Source organism: Channa argus, chromosome 8, assembly GCF_033026475.1.
Source record: "Channa argus isolate prfri chromosome 8, Channa argus male v1.0, whole genome shotgun sequence".
NCBI classification, from domain to species: domain Eukaryota; kingdom Metazoa; phylum Chordata; class Actinopteri; order Anabantiformes; family Channidae; genus Channa; species Channa argus.
Window position 1 is genome coordinate 28037144 of NC_090204.1, and position 20713 is coordinate 28057856.

The following is a 20713-nucleotide window of genomic DNA, read 5'->3' on the forward strand; positions in this document are numbered from 1 at the left end:
ATCTATAGAAAATATAAGGTCATGTCATGCTATTGTGGGACATGGGACCATGGTTAGAAACAGTTTTCTACAAAGTCTACCTGCATTCTGTACTGTCCCTGAATGCCTCACATCAGACACACCAGATGAAAGCTTGCTAACTCTACATGCTGTTGCTTTCTTAAAGTGCACAAAAGTAAGCGATAAGTCCACTGATGACAAAAAGAGAAAATGACTAACTTCTTCAATCTATTAGCATATTGTGTATAATCTGGGGCATCAACAAGCCTCTATGCATATGGACGAGACTCCAAGGACTTTTTGAAGAGGTGAATGACTGCAAAGTTGTTACTAAAGGCTGTGCAAGGCAATTTCCACAGCGCACTACAATTCTGCAATGAAACACGAGTGAAGGCCATTGACTTAAACGTTTGTACCACAACACAACCCTGAGGAATGGCTAAACCGAACATGAGGAATCCCTTTAACAGAGGTTGCCCAATAAATGGCCATGAAATCCTGAAGGGGGTCAACAATGTGTTTCTGTGAACCCACTCACAAGTGTCAAAGCATCGTTTTTGCTGGTTCCTTGTTTTTTGTGTCTGAGAGTTTTTGCCAACACGGGCAGTAGAAGCTAATTTGCTAAGAGTCAGTTAGTAAAGGGCCAACAAAAGGGTATTGGTTTAAAAAAAAAACAGAGATGAACGCGTGGACAAACTCAGTATAAGCAAGTGCTGCATACAAAATAGTGACATTTCTTACAAAGTAGATTATAGTTTGAACATTTCTGTGTTGAATCTGCTGACAGAGAGACAAGAGAGTAATGTTAATAGTGCACTGAATGGAAAAGCATCCACTGCATTTTATCTGAATGTACAGTATGTCACTTAATTAAATGGCTTGAAATGTTACAACTGGATCTGCACCACATTTTGATATGGAAATGAATGGCAGAAATGTGTTTTCAATTAGCCAGAATAGGAGCATGGTGCTCAGCAGAAAACTTATGAATAGATGTATTTACCCAGTTTATTAACTTTCCGGCTACTTTATCAGCTCGTCAGCAGACATAAGAAATCAAGCCTCAATTACTGCCACAGTCAGAAAACATGGGGCCACTGTGGAGTTTGGATTGAGACAAAGCCCTGACCCTGATGAGCTAAAGTTTCATGCCGCACAAAAACCATCCAACATGTTCTGGACAGGAACACGGCCTCTAATTAAAAGTTTGAAGCACATTTTTGGCCTAGTTACATGACAGAGAGCACCTTTACCCAACTACAGGAAAGAGTATGGTTCAGACAATCTCCCTTATTTTCAAAGGGTGAGAAGTTCTATTCTCATCTGTCTTGTGCTGACGAACTTGTATATGATGAAATGTATTCGAGAAGGTTCTACAAGTTTAAGAGGATCCATAAGTTTTCACAGAGTTTCCAATAACTTGATGACAGTTTTGCACCCAGTTTTCTGTTTTGAACCTACTTCCTACTTATCATTGTAAATCATGCTGTATACCTTTAATATTACAGTTGAAATTTTAAAGGCGCAGTGTGGAAGATCTAATGGCATCTAGCAGTGAGACTGTAGATTGCAACCCTCAGGACCCTCCTCGTCCTCTCTAAGCATACAGTGTCCAGCAGGGTCAGGTTGTCTAAAACGACAAAGTCAGTGACACATATTACAGAGTCTAACAGCGGCCAGATCTGTACAGTTAGCGCGATCCCGCAAACTTTAATATGATCAGCAGGATGTTTAAACTCAGTGGGACTGGTTAATCCCATAAGCTTCAAATCAGAATCAGACTACAAAGAAATTCCAAAGCTACACACCAATCATTCTTGATAAAAGTATAACAACAATATAATAACAAAAAGGAATAAAATGGGGCGCAAACCCGTAACAGTCTAACTGTGACCGCTGTGATATTTGTCCCCAAAAATATAAAGCTGGAGACCCTCTCTACATTCTCTCATGCATTAGTAAAAGGAACGGGGACAATCGATGATACGTTCTTTAGTCTTTTTTATATTCAGTGTGAGATTGTTGTCTATGGTTCACCCTGTTATTCAGTCCCACTACTGTTGTGTCATCTGCACATTTGATTTTTGTATTGTAGGGGTGGGTGGTGGCACAGTCCAAAGTGTAAAGAGACTGGAGCAGTGAACTGTGAGGCGCTCCAGGGCTGAGGGAGAGGCGAGGGCCAAGCTTCACTGTCTGCGGGTGTTTGGATCAGAAAACTTTAATTCACAGAGAGAATGCTGTTGAGTCCTAGGTCAAGTAGTTTTGGGACCAACCTGCTGCGGACAGTGGTATTAAATGCTGATCTGTAAGAACCATTGTTACAAACGTCTCTTTCTGGTCCAGGTGTGTCAGTCAAAGGAATGTAACTCAATGCATGTCCGGTAAATCAAAATCTTTTTGGACATCAGACAAAACAGTGCTATGGCTGCTACATCAATTCCCTAATAACTAGTGTTACATCTGGTTATCCAATATGACAACATGGACAATCCCCACACTATGTAAATAAAAAGAGACTCATTGTAAGCAAAGTAAAAATGCAGCAATTCCCGTTTTTGGGTGATTACACACGAATAAATACATAATTATGAATATGGAAAAGAACATTCAATTGAGGAAGAACAATAGTGATTCATTTATTCATCGTAATAAAATGATTATATTGCTGGAGGACTTCTGCTAAGAAGACATAACCGAAAACATGCAAACTTGCACAGCAAATGGCATTTAAGAAATTACAGAATTTCTATCCCACCTTCATTCACACATGGACAGCGGTTGAAAATGTTTGTGGGTAAAGCCAACATCAAAAATGTGCAAATGGAACAGTGAGGGGGATTTGCCAAAAGTAGATCTCTAGTCATCTTTATGCAAATATCAGGAGTTGGGAGCAAACACTCACAAATGGGATTGAAAGTGTCTGTTTGATTGACACTGGCTCATAAAATGTGCATTGCAGCTCCAGCTTGTTTCACAACAGGAATAATGAATGATGGAGCTGATCCTTGCTGTCTGAAATGTTCCCGTTCTCTGCTGTGAATCTTTATTAGAGCACAGACAAAAGGAAAACGTGCAGCAACTTGACAGAAATGCAGCATGTAGCACCGCGTGGTGTGTGGCAGATGAGGTGGGGGCAGTTCAGAGCTTGTGATGTGTAGCTCAACAAGACATCATTCTGGTCAACAGAGTGATTATTACAATGAAAAACACATCACATGCAGATGCAAATGTCAAAGCAGTCACTGCCAGTTGCTGGAAAGAATATTAGGATGTTTTTGTGAAACCAAATTTGGGATAATAGAAATAGACACTGCGCTATAATGTAAATGTTACAACAATATCTTGTAATAACAACAACAACAAATTTAAACAAGTCCTCCATGAACATGTCCATAAAGACCACTTTTCCCAGAGTAGACACTACGACTGGATGTGTAGCAGATGTAGGTTTCCTGGTCCCAGCAGTGTCTCCAAGGGAGAAAAGGTCACTGATTAATATATTTTGTCACCCTTTAACTCAAGTATTGATAACTACTGTCTACAACATCCCTATGGACGAAATATGAATTGTCTTGACTTAAATAAAAACCGAGGCAATGACCACAGGCGGCTTTTCGCTCGCTGCCTGTGTGTCGGATTAACAGACCTCTTTTCAAGTTGACACTTTGACTCTTCGCATCAAAAGCAATGTTGAGTTAATAACATTTTTTGATTTTTTTTGTTGTTTATGAGATTTTAGCTTATCCTGTTGTCTTGGAAACTGATTTCATCTAGTTTTTATTAGTTATGCATTATGTGCTACTGGCACCACAAAGTATAATTATGTGTGGCAGATGCATTATCTATATATAGAGAGATTTAGAGATATTGTTCTGGAGCACTTTCTCTGCCCTCAGAGTCTTATCGTTCCCCTGCTTGCTAGGCATGGCTCAAATCTTTAATATTCACCAACTCATCAAAGATCAGTTTATGAAATTAGTCAGCCCTGCAGGCTGATGCCTGTGGCTGGAAGACACCTTCATACAAACATTTAATGCCATCCATCTTCCAAGCTCCCAGAGGGATTTCAGATTCCCAAACTCAGCCTTAAAGTCACAAAGAAGTATGAAAAAAGATTTGAAGAAATACAAAAACCCTAAGGCTCTAAAATACTGAAATACAGAAATACCTCTTCTCACCTGATACTGCCAGTGATCTGGGTGTAACACAGTATGGTGTATTGTATATGCAAGCATGCATTTCTTTAGAGCTCTTCCCACTTTCCTCTGCTCTTCCAGAATGTTTTTTGTTCTTCTCATAAATAATGTTATCGTGCTCTTAAGACAAAACCAACAGCAGCTAACACAAGTGATGTTATCACATAAATGGAAAACAGATGATTACCATCAAACAGGCAGCAGTAAACAGAGGGTTCACATTTTATCAGATGTACATTTTTACACCTATGTGATACTGTAATACTGTATTTCTACCTGAGTAGATCATACGATGTTTGAACATTAAACAGTGTGCAGCAGCCTAACGCCCTCAGTATATTAATAAGTACATAAATGTTTGCTTGGTCCCCTGAAAGCTTCCAGAAACTGCTGAAGTACAGCATGTCACCATGCCCCCAGCTTCTGTTTTGTGGTGATCATCAGTAACGGAGCCCACTCCCACCCAGTGCTGGCAGGCATCATTTCTAATTGAGCACTGGAGCAATTTTCCAATTTTGCAGACCTACACTTAAGCTTGGTACAGTAAAACACCCATTTCCCACAATACTTTTCATTCAAATGCAGAGCTCACCCAGGTTGTATTAAAGCAGCATTTGCATGGTAGCTTGTGTAACATTTGGTTTGTGTAACGTGCTCTGTTTCACTGTCACTTTCAGGTTACAGAACACTCACGCAGGATGTAATGCGCATAAACAACTAATTTGCACTGGTCATTTGTTCACTTACCTAGTTGCTATCAATCAATTGCATACAAGCAGTACTTCAACCCAGACACCCGTGACGGTTACCACCAACATTGGCAGCTATTGGAATAATGTTTTTATTGCAGTTGTCTCCTAAAAGATGTACGAATATCCCGTATGGCGGCTGGCATTGTGAAACACATTGGTTTAGTTTGGAACTTTCACTGTTTCTGTTGGGCACAAATATTAAATACTAAAACTGGTTAAGTTCGGGCATAAAGACTGTTGTTTTAAAATTATTATTTCCCTAATGTTCGGCCTCTTGTGATGGTTACAATTATAAACACATGGTTAATGCTGCTAAACAATTAGAGTTAAAACACGTTTTTATACTTGAGTAAAATGTTGCTCTCCTTTGTAAAATACCGGTGTTTTACTAATGAACAGAAAAGTCATAATGTTATACATCCATGGCATTAAACTTCCCTCTGAACTATTAAAATATCTCTCTACTTTTATCTTAAAAGCACCTCCAGATGAAATCACTTGGACGGACCTTTAGTTCAGATTATTGTATCCTGTTGCTCACACTATGGAGTTTGTAATCATGATCAACCTGCCTTTCCCCCATATGACATCATCTGAACTAATGATAAAAAACTCCTCTGGGTGATGTCATCTGGAGGGGGTTTGCAGCTAGAAACAGAGACATATTTTAATATTGGGAAGATAGATCAGATTTAATACTAGTGTTCAGCTACGTAATCTCCTCCTCGTGCGGTAAGCGTATTGCGTCACTTCCTGTTTCTGCACACTCTTGGGTTTCTTGGGAATTGGAAGCGCGGCACCGCACCATGGAAATCAACTCAGCTAGTCAGCTGGTGCGGGCCGACCTAGTGTAATTGGCAGCTCTATGGTCAGAAACATGAGGTTAGAGACTCCAGCAGCCGTAGTCAAATGTCCTCCTGGGGCCAGAGCGGGCGACGTTGAATCATATTTGAAACTCCTGGCTAAAGATAAACGTAAATACAGTAATATGATTATTCACATGGGAGTTAATGACGCCCGATTACACAAATCGGAGGTCACTAAAATGAACGTTGAATCAGTGTGTAACTACAATCCAGAGTTGAGCCTAGGATGCAGAGATCCAGCACAGTGGGAGAGTGGTTTGCCTCACATCTAGAAGGTCTCTGGTTTAAATCCACCGGATGATGGCTGTGGCCTTTCTGTGTTGAGTTTGCATGTTCTTCCAGTGCTTTTGTGGGTTATTTCAGGGACTCTGGTTTCCTCCCACAGTCCAGAGACATGCATGTTAGGTTAACTGGTGACTCTAAAGTTGCCTGTACTCTCTGATCTGAGTCTTCCCAGGCTCAGCTGTGGGCGAAATGTGAAAGTGAAGAACACTTCAGTAAAGAGCTGCCCATGTTAAAAAAAACAACTTTTTGGCTTTTCATTAGGTAAATAAAGTGAGGAAGAAATATAAAATTAGCAACATAACCATGTAATAAAATGTTGTTTCTTCAGGTTGACATCTCCCTGAATCCAAATTGAATTGTTGCACATTTCATTCAGATGAAGTGCTGTATTTTTTTGTTCTGTTCTTTTAATGTGGATGAGGACATGAGCTCTACAATGAACCACTGATGTTTTTGACTTTTAATAATGATGGATTGTTTGGTTGTTCATCAAGCACCACGAACATCGTGATCAACACGCTTTTAGATGCGACTCTCTACCCTCTTAGGAAATGTCTTGTTTGATAAGGTGACTCTTTTTTATTTGAATCTTTAATCTCAATTTGAGGGTTAGCTGACAGTAATAGTAGGAGCACTGGTCTTTTCATTTCCTTGCTCACACAGAATGGCTGGTGAATGCTGCAGCTCTCCAGGGAAAAAAAACAACTCTTCTCTCACTCTTCATGTCAGACTATGATGATGGGATTATTTGAAACTGAAGCTACCCACTCCCAGGACGCAGGACTGGTTTTTGATGGTCTAACTCCCCGAAGAGTTAAGTCTTGTTGATGAATAGCAGACAGTGGTGAGAGATGAGATATGAGTGAAGATGTGAGGGGAATGGATACATAATGACACGAGCAGCACACAGCACAGTGGAACTGAATGAACTGCAGAGGAGCCTCATCTCATCCCTGACTCTCTCTCTTAAGCCTGTGACCATTTGTTAGTATGGAAAATGAAGATTGACCAGTAAATTGAGAGATTTGCTCTGCAACTCACCTCTCACTTCGGCACCACAGGATAATGTATCGTCTGCATCACTGCAGCTGACTGGACGGCAATCAGTCTGACACTTCTCCAAGCTGAACTCACTTCACACAGATACCTCACCTTCCATTGCTTTGTGCTCTGTGCAATCTAGCAACTTAAAAACTACCACACCTACAATCATCTTTTACATTTAAGTCAGAGTAACTCTTCAGCCTGGGCTCTGTTTCCTTTAGGCCCTGTATTGAGCAAATTCTTCCCTTCTTCTGTCCTCACTCCTCCTTCTCCCAGCACAGGAATCTACTGAGGTCCCCCCATCATTGAGAATGATGCCTCTCATCAAGCATGTCAGAGAAGACGAGTAACGAGGAGAGAGAATCAAACAGGCTTTTTTACCTCCTTTTGACCTGCTCTTCATTTGCCTGTTCCACCGGATCTTGTACCATGAAGCAAGATTAGTGAAGCTGGCTCACTTTTAAATAAGGTACTGTAGGTAACTTCTAATAAAAGTGATTGCCATGGTAACCTCATTTACAGTCGCAGTCTATCACTACATCTCTAACTATAGCACGTGGAGACTCTCCTTCAATTCATACTCAGACTGTTCTATTAATACTGGACTAATGATCATAATAATCATCTGGGTCAGAGATTCACCGCCACATTTAATGTTGAACATTTTTGATGGTTTGGCCTTAACTTTGGCAGATGGGTCACAAAATAAAACACCCATCAGCGTCAGCCGCTGAGGAAAATAATCCAGTGTTGGCCGCCAACACTTTGTTGTTACACTTGAGAACAAACCACATCGCCATGGTTACCAAATTCACCCACAACCATCATCTTTTGTTTCTACCTGCTGTCAGCAGTGCTTGTCATAGAATTTTAAATTTAGCAGTTGGAGGTTTCGTGCTTAAATGCACTTTGGGAGTTGTAATTTAAACCTTTCTCTGTGTTTATGTCCACAGACTTGTACTTTTTTGGCTTTTCAAAAGCTCAAGCAGATATATAACTAGATATACATAAAGGACATAAATGGGACTTTTATTCTACGTGCATGTTGACATACTTGCATAACTTGGGCAGCTAATGCTACTGGCCTCACTTGTGTTCCATTCATTTCAATTTTATTTCTTTTTATCTGAAGTTATTTTGCATAGTCCTGTCATCTGAAGCATTACTAAACCATTCAAAGCTCAGTGGAAAAAATTGCACATTACATGACGTCACAGTTCAGTTCTTTGTCTCTATCTCAGCCCTCTGTCATCTCCTCTCCAGTCACTAGATGTCCCCGTCACCTTCCCTTCCCCTGGCTCACTGACACGCCCGCCTCCGGCTGTCTGACCACTGTGTCACCTCACTCCTGGTGTCTATTATTACATTTCCATTTCTCTCCTTGCACGACCTTAAAGCCGATCATGAACCCCCTATGTTTTTGCCTATGTTTGAGCTTTTGTCCGGTGTTGTAGGACTCATGTGTTTGCTTGACCCGTTGAACTGGATTGCTTGTTGGATTGCAGCCAACTGGGCTGGTTCACTGTAACAAAAGGCATGTTCTCATCATACAGACACCTCTCACCATCTCTGAAAGTTAGATCAAAATGAACTGATTCAGCTCATCTAAATTTAGTTTTACTGTACTTGGTTTGTATTATGTTTTATCTGATAACAGAGGGAGTTCATTTTACATATTTAAATTGTGTGGCTTCAAAACCAGCAGTGAAGATTGGAATAAGTCGAGCCCTCTGAAGTCACAACTATGAAGTATTCCTGTTCTTTCAAAGGCTGGTTCTTTAGGGCTTAATCAGACTGGACATGTTTTAGCAGCCTGGGGCGGCTCTTTGTAATTGTCTTGTTTGAGAGGCAAGTGTTTTCACGTGTCTCTGCTTTATGTACGTCGCGTCTTTTGCAGCAGTGCCCTGAATGCATCCATTTGATAGAAATCCACCTCTGAGCAGAAAAGTGGCCAACATCAACAGCTTTTTTTTTTTTTTTTTTTCAATTCTTCATTTAAAAATGACTTTAGAGATTGACCTAAAATAAGCCAGGAAGCAACATTATTCAAGCAAATCATCTGGACGAGCTGGCAGTTCACTCGTCTAGTAACGGTAAAAAAAAGACGCATTGAGTAGCTAAATTGATTAGTACCATTCAACATAAAAAAAGGCAGCACCACATGCCTCGTGTTTCTTAAACTTAAAGCTCGTCCCGTCTGATTAGACTCCTGAAACATAGAAAATGCAACATTCAGAAATAATTACAGAGATAATCCGCAACAAATAATTACATGTGGTGGTCCACTCTAACCAGCAGGTGTAAGCTTTGGAGGAGGGATATAAATGTATTTACCAAACCATTTAACATCTAGCCAGCTTGTCTGCACCTCTTCCCTTATCTCCCATTCAACATGTGTGCAGTGCATGTGACTCTCAGTGCATTTGACTATCTCAGAGGAGTGGGGCAGCGTCCCTAACTATGAAAATCAGACTTCAGAGAAACCTGATAAAAATGTAAATACGCTGAATTAACACTAACACATCTGAAGATGATTACAAAATGCAGCTCCTACAATGACTTCAGCATCCACACACTCTGTGCAGTCTGTAGGTAGTGAGATACCACAGTATCAAACTGGAAGGAAAATGTTTTAACATGCAAACACTTCAGCAGACAGCACTCTTATGGTAACTCACCTAATACAGCTGACATGACTTCATGGGAGCTGAAATCACTAAATATGCTTCCCTACACTCTTGAGAGGCCAACTCTTCTACATCCTACTTCATGGTTCACTCAGTGTGTCTCAGTGAGAGGCTTTCAATGACCACACAGAGAGTAGATGCAGTTGCATTTCATAATGTTATGGATCAATCACAGAAAACCCAAAAATCTACCTCCAAACATAAAAAGTACTGTCTTTTATATTTTTTGATGCCATTAAGAGTAAATGGCCACTTATGTTGTGCTTTTATCCAAAGCACTTTACAATGTTGATTCCCAATTCACACACACCGATGGCAGTGGCTGCCATGAAAGGTCGTTACCTGATCCACCGGGAGCAACTTGGGGTTCAAGGACACTTCAACATGTAACCAGGAGCAGGGATCGAACCACTAACCCTGTGGTGCATGGACGACTGCCTTACTGACTGAGCTACAGAGGCAGGTTGGAGTAACTTTCTGCTAATGTTTTTGGTCAATAAAGTCAGTTGAATGGGAAATGTTCTTCCTTCTTACAATCCCCAAAGATACTGTCCACTGATTCTGACACGGTCAGTCTGAGGTTAAGTTTCCAAGTGTTGTGTGAGTAATAGAAAGACCATGTTTAAATGTGTGGTATATGAAGTAGTTCCAGCCTCCATTCTTCCCTCCCTGTTTTCTATTTCTACAGACAGTGATGGTCTAAACCTGCTGATGCAAATGAAGAGCACCACACCTGAAATGTGCTGCAGTCCAGGCTAACTGCTGATCCAAGGCTCTTTGTGTTCTAAATTTAACTGAGTGACTATGTTTGTGTGTAAATTTAGCATACAATGTTTTCTCAGTTCATCACTGTTGCATATACTATACATGGAAACGGTCTATGTCCTTGGAGAAACCAAACTAAAATATTCCACTCTTACTCAGCTCATGGCTGGCTCCTAAAACACCATCCTTAACATACAACACAACGAGAAGCAACTTAAAACAAGATTATAGGAAAACGTATTTACAACTTTTGTGACGTGCATCACACTTGTGCATAACTGCTGCGCAAAATTTTAGTCCGAGCATAGATGCATTAAAATTCACCACAATCCAAACATGACAGTCTCACTTCTAGAGGATGAAAAAAAGTTCATTTCGTTCTCCACAGATCCAAGCGAGTTGTTGTCATCCCACTGAGCATCCTAACTGAGCATGTCTGTCTTTGGAACAATGCTGACTGCCGGTGGAACTTTTTCACTGACACCCCTGGATTGTGAGCACAGGGCATCTTGCCAGAGTGTCTGTTTGTTGTGGGTGTGGCATTGCAGGGCATCAGTGCCCTATCTTGCTCCAAGAATCCACAACTGCAACACAAAGGTACGTTATTGTAGCACAGAACCGTTTAAAAATGTCCAAAATAAAGTCTTAAACTGAGAAAAAATGAGCATTACGTTCTTGAAATCTTTGCATTGTATATTTAATCATACCAAGAGAAAATCATCCCTTCTCTGAATAACTACTAAATAACGAGGGTTTGCATGACTTGACGAGAATGCAAACCAGAAGAGGCACGCATGCAAATACATTTTACAATTATGATGTAAGCCAGGTTCACCTGCTGCTCTGCTTAAAAGACAGAGTGACAGCAAAAAGATTCAGATATTAGTTCGGTTTGACCTGCATTACATACAGTGTCTGGCTGGCACAGTATTTGCCTTTGCCCAATCTCATGCAAAGTGCTCCCACTGCTTTAACGCTTGTAGTGTGTGACACTCCACCTAACAGCGTCTATAGCACCAGCAGCACAATCTTCCATCTTTGTCTACCAGAGTGTGTTTAGGTACAATACAGAATGTAGATCATATAACTGACATAATGTAGGTTGGAGCTGTAGCCTCTTTTAATAAATAACAATACTGCGGCTGCACTGTGGGGGAGTGGTCAGCGATGCCGCTCAAAAGTTAGAAGGTTCCTGGTTTAAATCTACCTGCTGTCCGCAGCCTTTCCGTGTGGGTTTCCTCCCAGCCAAAGATATGCATGTTAGGTTAATAAGTACATGTAGGCATGTAAGACTGAGCTGCACGAGAGTGAAATAGCTTGTGTGGTCCCCCAAAGGAAAAGAGTATAAAGGAATATGTTTAAATCAGTCTTTTGCATAAGTGTCATGTCCGTTACACTGACTGGACACTTTATTAGTTACACCTGTACAAGAGGTTCTTAGGTTTTGGCCCCTTCATTCACTTTAAATAGGGTGTCCAAAACATTAGAACCACCTCTTCTTATAATGCAGTCCAGTACAACTCCACCAACCACTATGACCTCAATAATAAACAGAGTAAAGATATCACCTTTTTGACAGGTTCAACTTAAAAACTGAGAACCTTGTAAAAGGTTATAAGGTAAAACCTTATAACCTTGTAAAAGTAGAATTGGTGGCAGAGCTGCTGTATTGGATTGCATTACATTGTACAGGTGTATCTAATAAAGTGGCCAGTGAGTGTATGTGTTCAAAGAATATAAAGCAAAGGGGTTTTACCAAGACAACCCAAGTTACAAGTGTAGCTGTGCATCAAGGAAGTGCAGAATTTATTTAAACCAAAGATAAGAATTAGATTTTTTGTGGAGGACATATTTGAATATTTATAAAGAAACATTGTTATGTGACATGTGTTTTTGTTGTGTGCTTCGTGACACTGATTGTTCCAGCAATAAAAAGCTCTTAATGACTTCTGGTTTTAGCCTTATACTTTACCCGGGTTAATGAAATTAGCTGATAAAAATGATAAATTAACCTGAAGATTACTACAAAACATAAATAACCAGAGGCACTGCACAAACATTGGGCAGAGGCAATACAATAGTTGAGAAAAAGACAGGAACCACAGCTGTACTGAGCTTCCCATGGAGAACAGGTCGGCAAAGGAAAATACAGTAACAGCTGATGACGGAAACACAGTCAGTGACAACGTCCACAGAGCAGGGACTTTCTAACTGTGACGTAGCAGTGCTAACCACTCTACCACTGCGCTACCTTGTAATAAGTTCCTCTGACACAGAGGTCACTAGGTCAGTCCAACGGACTGCTACTCCAGTGCATGGCCAACTGCTGTAAACACACCCATGGTCACCCAATGAATGGCAGCATATTCCCAAGGCGCTGAGATGAGAATATTACGTTGTTCGACATTTTCATATAGATGAACAGAGACATGTTTGTTCATGTCTCATGCCCTGCTCTGCAAATGGAACTGGTAAACGGCCGTACTGGTGGGAAGCTAAGTGCTGCTGATTCACCAGCAGCTGGGGGCGTCTGCAGTCTGACAGGGAGCAGTTGCTGTACCGCACTGTGATGCGGTTAGTTATCATGCTCTCAGTCCCATTTTAATCTCTGATCAGGCTTATCGCTGTGTCATATGCAAACTTAATTATGGACTCTGACGTATAAACAGGAGTGCGGTTGTGGGTGAAAAGGGAGAACAGGAAAGAGCTCAGTACACAGCTTGGGGGGAGAAATGAGGAGGAGAGGTGGTGTAACCTAACAGGGGGGACCACAGTGTTGACTGCTGGGCAGATGGCTTGGCAACCATTTAACATGATGAGTCATTGACAGGATGTGTAAAAAGGCTTTGTAATCAGGAGTGAGTTACTAAGACATTAGTGGTTATTCCAGTTCATAGATATTTAGAAAGTGGCCATCACGTAAATGTTTTCAAGCCAGTGTTAAATGTTAAATGTCATTGCTAAGGTGTCTTTGTAACCCTGTAACTTTTCACTTAGAGTTTGAGGGGCCGAAATCTACAGCCCTCATCCAGTGTCTTTTAAAGTACTACGGCTCACATAAACCTTCAGGAGCCCCATCAAGCTAATATTTTTCAAAGATAGCACAAGTTTAAAATGAGCCGCTCTTTTTGACTCCTTTGAGGTGCAGTTAAGGGACATTCTGTAAAGGTTGCAGGTACAGTAGGTGCTGGTGTTCTTGTCAAAACTGTCTTATTACTTACATTACAAACACAGTATAAATACACTTTTAATCTCAGCAAATCTTACTTGTCCACATAACTTTGGTTGATTTGATTAATAAACTATAGACATGTACCGAGTCTTTAGACTGAGCACTTACCTGCATGTCAGCTATACCTGCTTTTAACCACAACTTGGTCCTTCGCAAACGTCTCAGGGGAAGACTTTGATATTTGTCATCTTAAATAACCACAGTCACAAACCTTGTACCATGTCTTATAAGTGAGCCAGGATCAAATTGAAGTCTGGAGGCTCTGAGCTTTGGCACATATGCAGATAAAATTCAAACACACAGCTGGAACAGACTGTATCTTTGCAGTCTCAGCATGGGTGAATGTAGTCTTCAAGGCACACAATGGCTATAATGTCACCTCAACCAACTAATCTCTTAGCTTATAAGATCAAACAGAGAATGTAAAGCAGCATATCAGCACCATGTAAAATATTTACTTGTCAAGGGATATCCTGCTGCATCCTCGTCATGCATACTCTGTTACACCTCTTTTGCAGTCCTCTACCCCTAAAGATGAAGATAAGTGAAGTAGCAACCATTAAGGTTTTTATTTCTAATAAGACGCTGAAATTATTTTTTCCTCCCACAGAGAATGCAACCACAAGGGGGCACAAGCCAGTGTCTTAGCCAGTCTGTAAAAATGCAGAGGGTTGTGTCAGGAAGGTCATCTGACATAAAAACACATTTAAATCCTTCCACACTACTGGGGGAACAGTGCAGGACATCGGAGAGTGTGGAAAAGAGGTGAAGAGGCGAGTGCAAGCAGGTTGGAACGGGTGGAGAAACGTGTCAAAATAGTATCAGCAAGAATGAAAGGAAGCCACCGTCTCAAGACGGGGGTGAGACCAGAGATGTTGCTCGGCTTAGAGACAGTGGCACTGAAGAAAAGACAGGAGGCAGAGCTGGAGGTAGCAGAGCTTAAGATGTTGAGGTTCTCTTTGGGAGGAGACAGCAAGGGGAGGTTTGAAATTTGAACTAGACAGACAAGACAATCTGGCAGCAAACAGTGGGGGAAGCTGGGTATAAGTACAAGGGGGCACAGGTGAAAACAATCAGGGTTAATGAGAAACAAGAGACTAAATGAAACTAACTGGGAAGTGGTGCTGAGGGACTACAAATTAAAAGCCAGGAGCAGGAAGTAAAACTAAAGAAAACTGAAGTCTAAAAGCAGGGACTGTGACAGAGGATGGACAGGATCAGCAATGAGGACATCAGAGGGATGTGCTGGAGATAAAGTCAGAGAGGCCAGATTGAGGTGGTTTAAGACATGTTCTGAGGAGAGACTGTGAATATATCAGTAGAAGGATGCTGAGGTTGGAGCTGCCAGGCAGGAGGTCTAAGGTGTAGTACATCATTAGTTCCCTGAAGATTTAAAGGCAAGTCTACTATACAGCAACACTCGGTCTATGCATTCACCTTCCAATACAGACTTAAAAAACGTAGTTTCCACTGTTAATGTTCCTCATTCCGCACAGGATTTACTTTTCAGAACTCCTCTCTGCTCTCTGCTCTCTGCTCTCCATGCCTTCTTGGTGCTTAAAGGTACTTTTAATAATGGTCCTTCAATGTCCCTAAATTGTTAGGTGATGATAATAAGAAATATAGGAAATGAGCATCGATGGTTTTAATTTTCACATCTTATACTGTGGAAGAAAAATAAAACCCTGATCTTGTAATTTTGACAGATGTTTTAGAAGTTAAATACGTCTTTTACTGATGAAGCCAGAGGTAACATTCAAACACCTTCTGAGAATATGCAGTATATTGGGAGAAACGAGGACCCCCTATAATTAGTTAATGCCATCACTGGCCAGTGTGTCTCTAGCAAAACTGAATGGCATGTAGTTTATCTGTTGAAAAAAAGTTCACCTATAACACAGGAAACATTTGCTATTAAAGGTGCAACCAACCAGTCTGAATGAATTAACTGCTGAACAAAATGAGACTGGAAAAGCACTGTACTAGTTTGAGTGAACACTGGTGATGGAAAGTTGCTGAAGACACAAACCTTCGCTGCTGCCATGTTTTTCAGTTTTGGACCTGCTTTATTTTATTGCATTAGATACTACACTAATGAAGTAGCTGATCAGTGTAGAAGCAGAGAACCAACAAATTCCCTGTGGTAAATGGACTTAGTAATTGATAAATTGAATCTTACTGACACACAAACTGCAACTCTGTTAAGCATGCAGGTAATAATGGAAACATTGGAAACTATTGTTCCTCTATTCCTGTTTTTACATCGGAAAACAGAATAAACAGTTTTTACAGAATGAATTACGTTTAGTCAAGTGAGATACAAGGGAGCATAAAACGTCAAGGAGAAAACATTAAAGTACTATCAGAAGAAGGGTTTTTTACATGAGATGCAAGTTCAAGATAGAACAGATAGAATTATATCTAATTAAATTACATTACAAATTAAATTGTATGAACTTTTTATAAATTTAAGTGCATAGGAAGGTGCAGAGGACTTCGCTTGTCAGCAGGTTTTTTGAATAGCAGGAGTGTGTAGAGTAGCTTGTTCCACTGTGGTGGGAACACGGTGCTGAAGAGTTTTACTTGGTATCTTTTATGTGGTGATGGAACATATTAGTATTAAAAACACATTAGAACATATACAGCTGGTAGAAGCTGGAGGAACATGTCCCCCTATATCCACCAATCCAGTGCAAAGTTGGAGCCTTTCATCAAAGATGCTACCTCACCTCAGGTGGACCCCAGCTCTTGCCCTATGACAACTAGGTACGAGCCCCCCACCACCTTGAACAGGACAAGAGTAGAGTATTACATTATTCACTATACACTTTACAATGAAATATGGTGATAAACCATATTTACAAATACATTTAATAATAAAACATTTAAATAGTGATGGATATGGCTAAGTTAATAATGATTGGCGGATTAATAGACTTTTACATTACGGGTTCTGCTATCGGTAGTGAACAAATTAAGGAAGTAGGTCACCTGTTTATATTAGCTAGTAACGGATCTCTCTTTGAACCTGTGTATGATGGACAGGGGCAACTTTCTCTGTCTCATATGGTGCATATGATTTATTTTTTGCATATGTGTGGACTTGGTTAAAAAGCTCTATATGACTCATATTGCCAGACACATTGTCAGTGCTCCGCATTATAAACATTATGTGCTTCCACATTCAGGTGAGGGTGCTTTTTAAGCACACACACACACACACACACACACACACACACACACACACACACACACACACACACACACACACACACACACACACACACACACACACAGAAACTTAAGTTGCATTCATGCACAGATCCTTCCTGCATGGCTCTGTGGAAGTGTAACGTAACCACGGTGAAACAATCACAAAATAACATTTTTACTCTTATTTGCTGCTTTGTTCTCACTGGCTTGAGAGCCTGTCTTCATTAACTCTCCATCTCACTCAACACTTACAGGCTTTGACATTTTTTCGATTGCTAAACGATGGTGGGCACAACTGGAGTCACATGTGCAAAACTCTAACTACAGTCTGCACAGCAGCAGTTCATGTGGACCAAACACAGTTTTCAAAACTCTACACACTTATCCCATGACTTTAACCACAACCTGCACAACGAGTGAGTGTTGGCCAGCTGCATAGCAGCTCCCCCATCGGTGTATGAGTGTGTGTGTGATTGTGAGTGTGAATAGGTGAATTAGAAGCAGTGTGAAGTGCTTTGAGTGCCATTAGGTAGAAAAGTGCTATATAAGTGCAGAGCATTTACTTTGGTGGGTTGAATTATATATAAGTATATATATTTTAGGGCTGTCTAAAATTCCTATTAGCGCCTCACTTAACAGTGCACGTCACTCATTGGAGGAATATGGATCAATTCTCAGCATTTTATTTACACTTGAAGAGTGAGATGAGATTAGTACATGTGAGGTTATCGTTGTTTCTCTGCTGTCTGCTGTTTGTGTGATGGAGGGTGGGGCAGGTCCTTTCCACACACAGTGGAGGTGAAGCTGACAGGAGTCAGGAGACAGATCCAAGCTCAGGTGACACACTCAGGTTGAAAAGTCTCTTAATTACTGTGATGAATCAGAGAATTTAAACTCGCTAGGTTTCACTAATCACACACGAATAAAGGTCAGCTCTGGTCCATGGTCTCCATCTATTGTTGTATACTGTGTAAATTAATATAGTGAAGTTGTTAACAAATCGCTAAAACAACAGGTGTCTGCGACCCACAGCAGACAGGATGAGTGAACATGATATTTTGCTCCCTGCCAAAACACTGTTCTGGTTTCAGTTTATCAATCAATCAATTTATTCAGGAATGTGGGCCATCCAGCCCATAATTCCATCTAAACAAGAACAATGACCTCAGCCACTGTGTATTATATAGAGAGGTTACATTGTTCCATAACAGCTATGTTGCTCACATTTGTGCCACAGGAGTTTTTGTACAAAACGAGATCTTGAATTTTTCAGTACATTCCACTGGCTCAAAGCCCCATATGTCAGATCCATGATACAAAGTAGGAGCAACGATAAGGTCAAAACGAAACAAAGTTTATATCTACAAGCAAACCTTAGCAAGGAGAACATTGCCTTCTTGCCTTTGCTTGCAAAATGATATTGATGACAACTTTGGTGTAAACATTACACCCAGATGTTTTATATAATTAACTAATTCAGTTGATTGATTGGTTGCAGTTTAGTTGCATAAGAACAGACATTTTTGGACACAGGGATGCACACTGATATCTGTCTCATGCGACATCCTAAATTATTTCATTAATGTATTTCATAGTTGGGTCATTAAAGTGCTTGTGTTTCACTTGGCTGTTCTAACTTAACCTTGCATCCACCTCGCACCTTAACAGTCATCCATTCCACGCACAAAATACTCCGCTTTGTTATTTTAAAGATCATCTTCTGACAGTGATGTATTGATGAAAAATCAACTGCAAACAAAACTTGTACATGTACTTTGTAGTCTTGTAATTCCAAACTGCAGGACTTGCTTCACTCTATAACTTCATAAGTTATAGAGCTTATCTCTACTAAAAAAAGTATTTCAGAAAAATTTTAAAATGTAAAATTTTACATACTCCGCTTTAATGCTGGCAATCTACATTTAGAAACTTGCATAGTAACCACCATAATCAGCATCCTCTAGTCGTTCCCTGTAAACCTATATGATTGCCACCATAAAATCCCCAAAAAGAGCATGTTGCCAATTCAACATCTTTCCCATGTTGGGGAGCATTTACTGTGTGTTGTGGCAATTTTTGTTAACTGTGGAAATGTTGCAAATGGCCAAAGCACAGTTTTTAAGTAAACAGAGCCAATATGCACAGGCCTCATTTTATGGACAAATCTACTTTAAAGCTCAGCTGAGGCTCATGTGAAACTTAAAGAGCCCCTTTCAGCTCACTTCCAATCAGGATTTCACATTTTATGGTGAAGCATACATGCATGAATCCGAACACACAGATTAGAATTAGAATAAGGCCATAAACCAGCAACTGATAACTCAATCTGTTGCTGTACATTAACCACAAAGCTGAGGCAAATGCAGTATGTTGCTGTGACTAATGGTAATGAAATCACAATTACCTACACTCATCTAGACTTTTTTTGGTTAATAAAAAAGTTATTTTTATTTCCTTATCCTCTTCTCAGCTGTTGGTCAGTGGTGTTTTAGCCACGCTCTCCAGATTTTCTACCACAACAATGTCAAAAAACTTCTGTGATGTGAAATAACTCCACATACATGTGTTAATGTCTTTGCAAAAGTCAGATAAAGTCAGATGACGCCATGTTGTTTTATTTGCCAAAGGGTGTAGATGATGAGGTGAAGAGCTGAGTGATAAATTTGCATTTAAATTTAATTTTTTTGTGTTTCCAAACCACAATCTGTAAAAACATCCCAGCTACTGAATCTGCAAAGGAACAATTTTCATCCAAGTAAAGAGCTGGGCAACAACAAACTGCAACTGCTAAGTATATTACAGCAAAGCACGCAGGAAAGGAACTATATCATTTTTGTAAAATACGAAGTTACAGGAACTTTGCAGTCAATTCAGCTTAGTGGAACTAGCTTATGTGAGCTGAAACTCTTTTGGCTCCATTTACTAATTCTATTCTGGATGAAATTTGCAAAGACATTAGATTAGAAGAGGCTGTATTTGCAACCAAAATTGATATTCACCTATAAAGAGAGATGTCGGTATAGTTGCAAAACACCCAAACGAGTGCTTTAAAATTTACCCCTTCAAGTTATTATTAAATTAATGCCATTATTAATTAATAGGGATGGGGGGACTGACAGCCTAATTTCAGTGTTTTACCCCCACTGGGCATCTCCATGGAAGGAAAGGGAGCTGATATTTCCACTGTTTTAATTAAACCGCTTAGAAGTTTGCAACAAGGGGCAGAGCTTCACCTACAATGTTTCCTTAAGGGCAGTTTCTCGTAATCAAGTCATATGTAATTCATTTACACGCACATCAACAGGGGGAGGGCCGATCGAAACGCTGGGAGATAACAACACCAAAAAAAGACACAAAAGGGACGTTCAGTTTGTCCGAGGGCCCAACTGTTAGGAGTCATACATCAGTAAGGAGCTGTGTTAATGTTACAGTGCAAATTTAACGAACTTTTTTTTGTCATTTGCTTGTCAACACATTGGACAATCAGTTTACAATCATGTATTTCCCAAAAGCAAGACAGAGCCCTGGCATGAGACGTGCATACTATTCATTTACATATACTTCTGTCTCCTCATACAGTCCCTTTGGAAATATTTACACCTTTTCACTTATGGCACATTTTACTGTTTATTTGAAATAGAAAAAAAAGGAATATTTTCTTACATCAATCGAT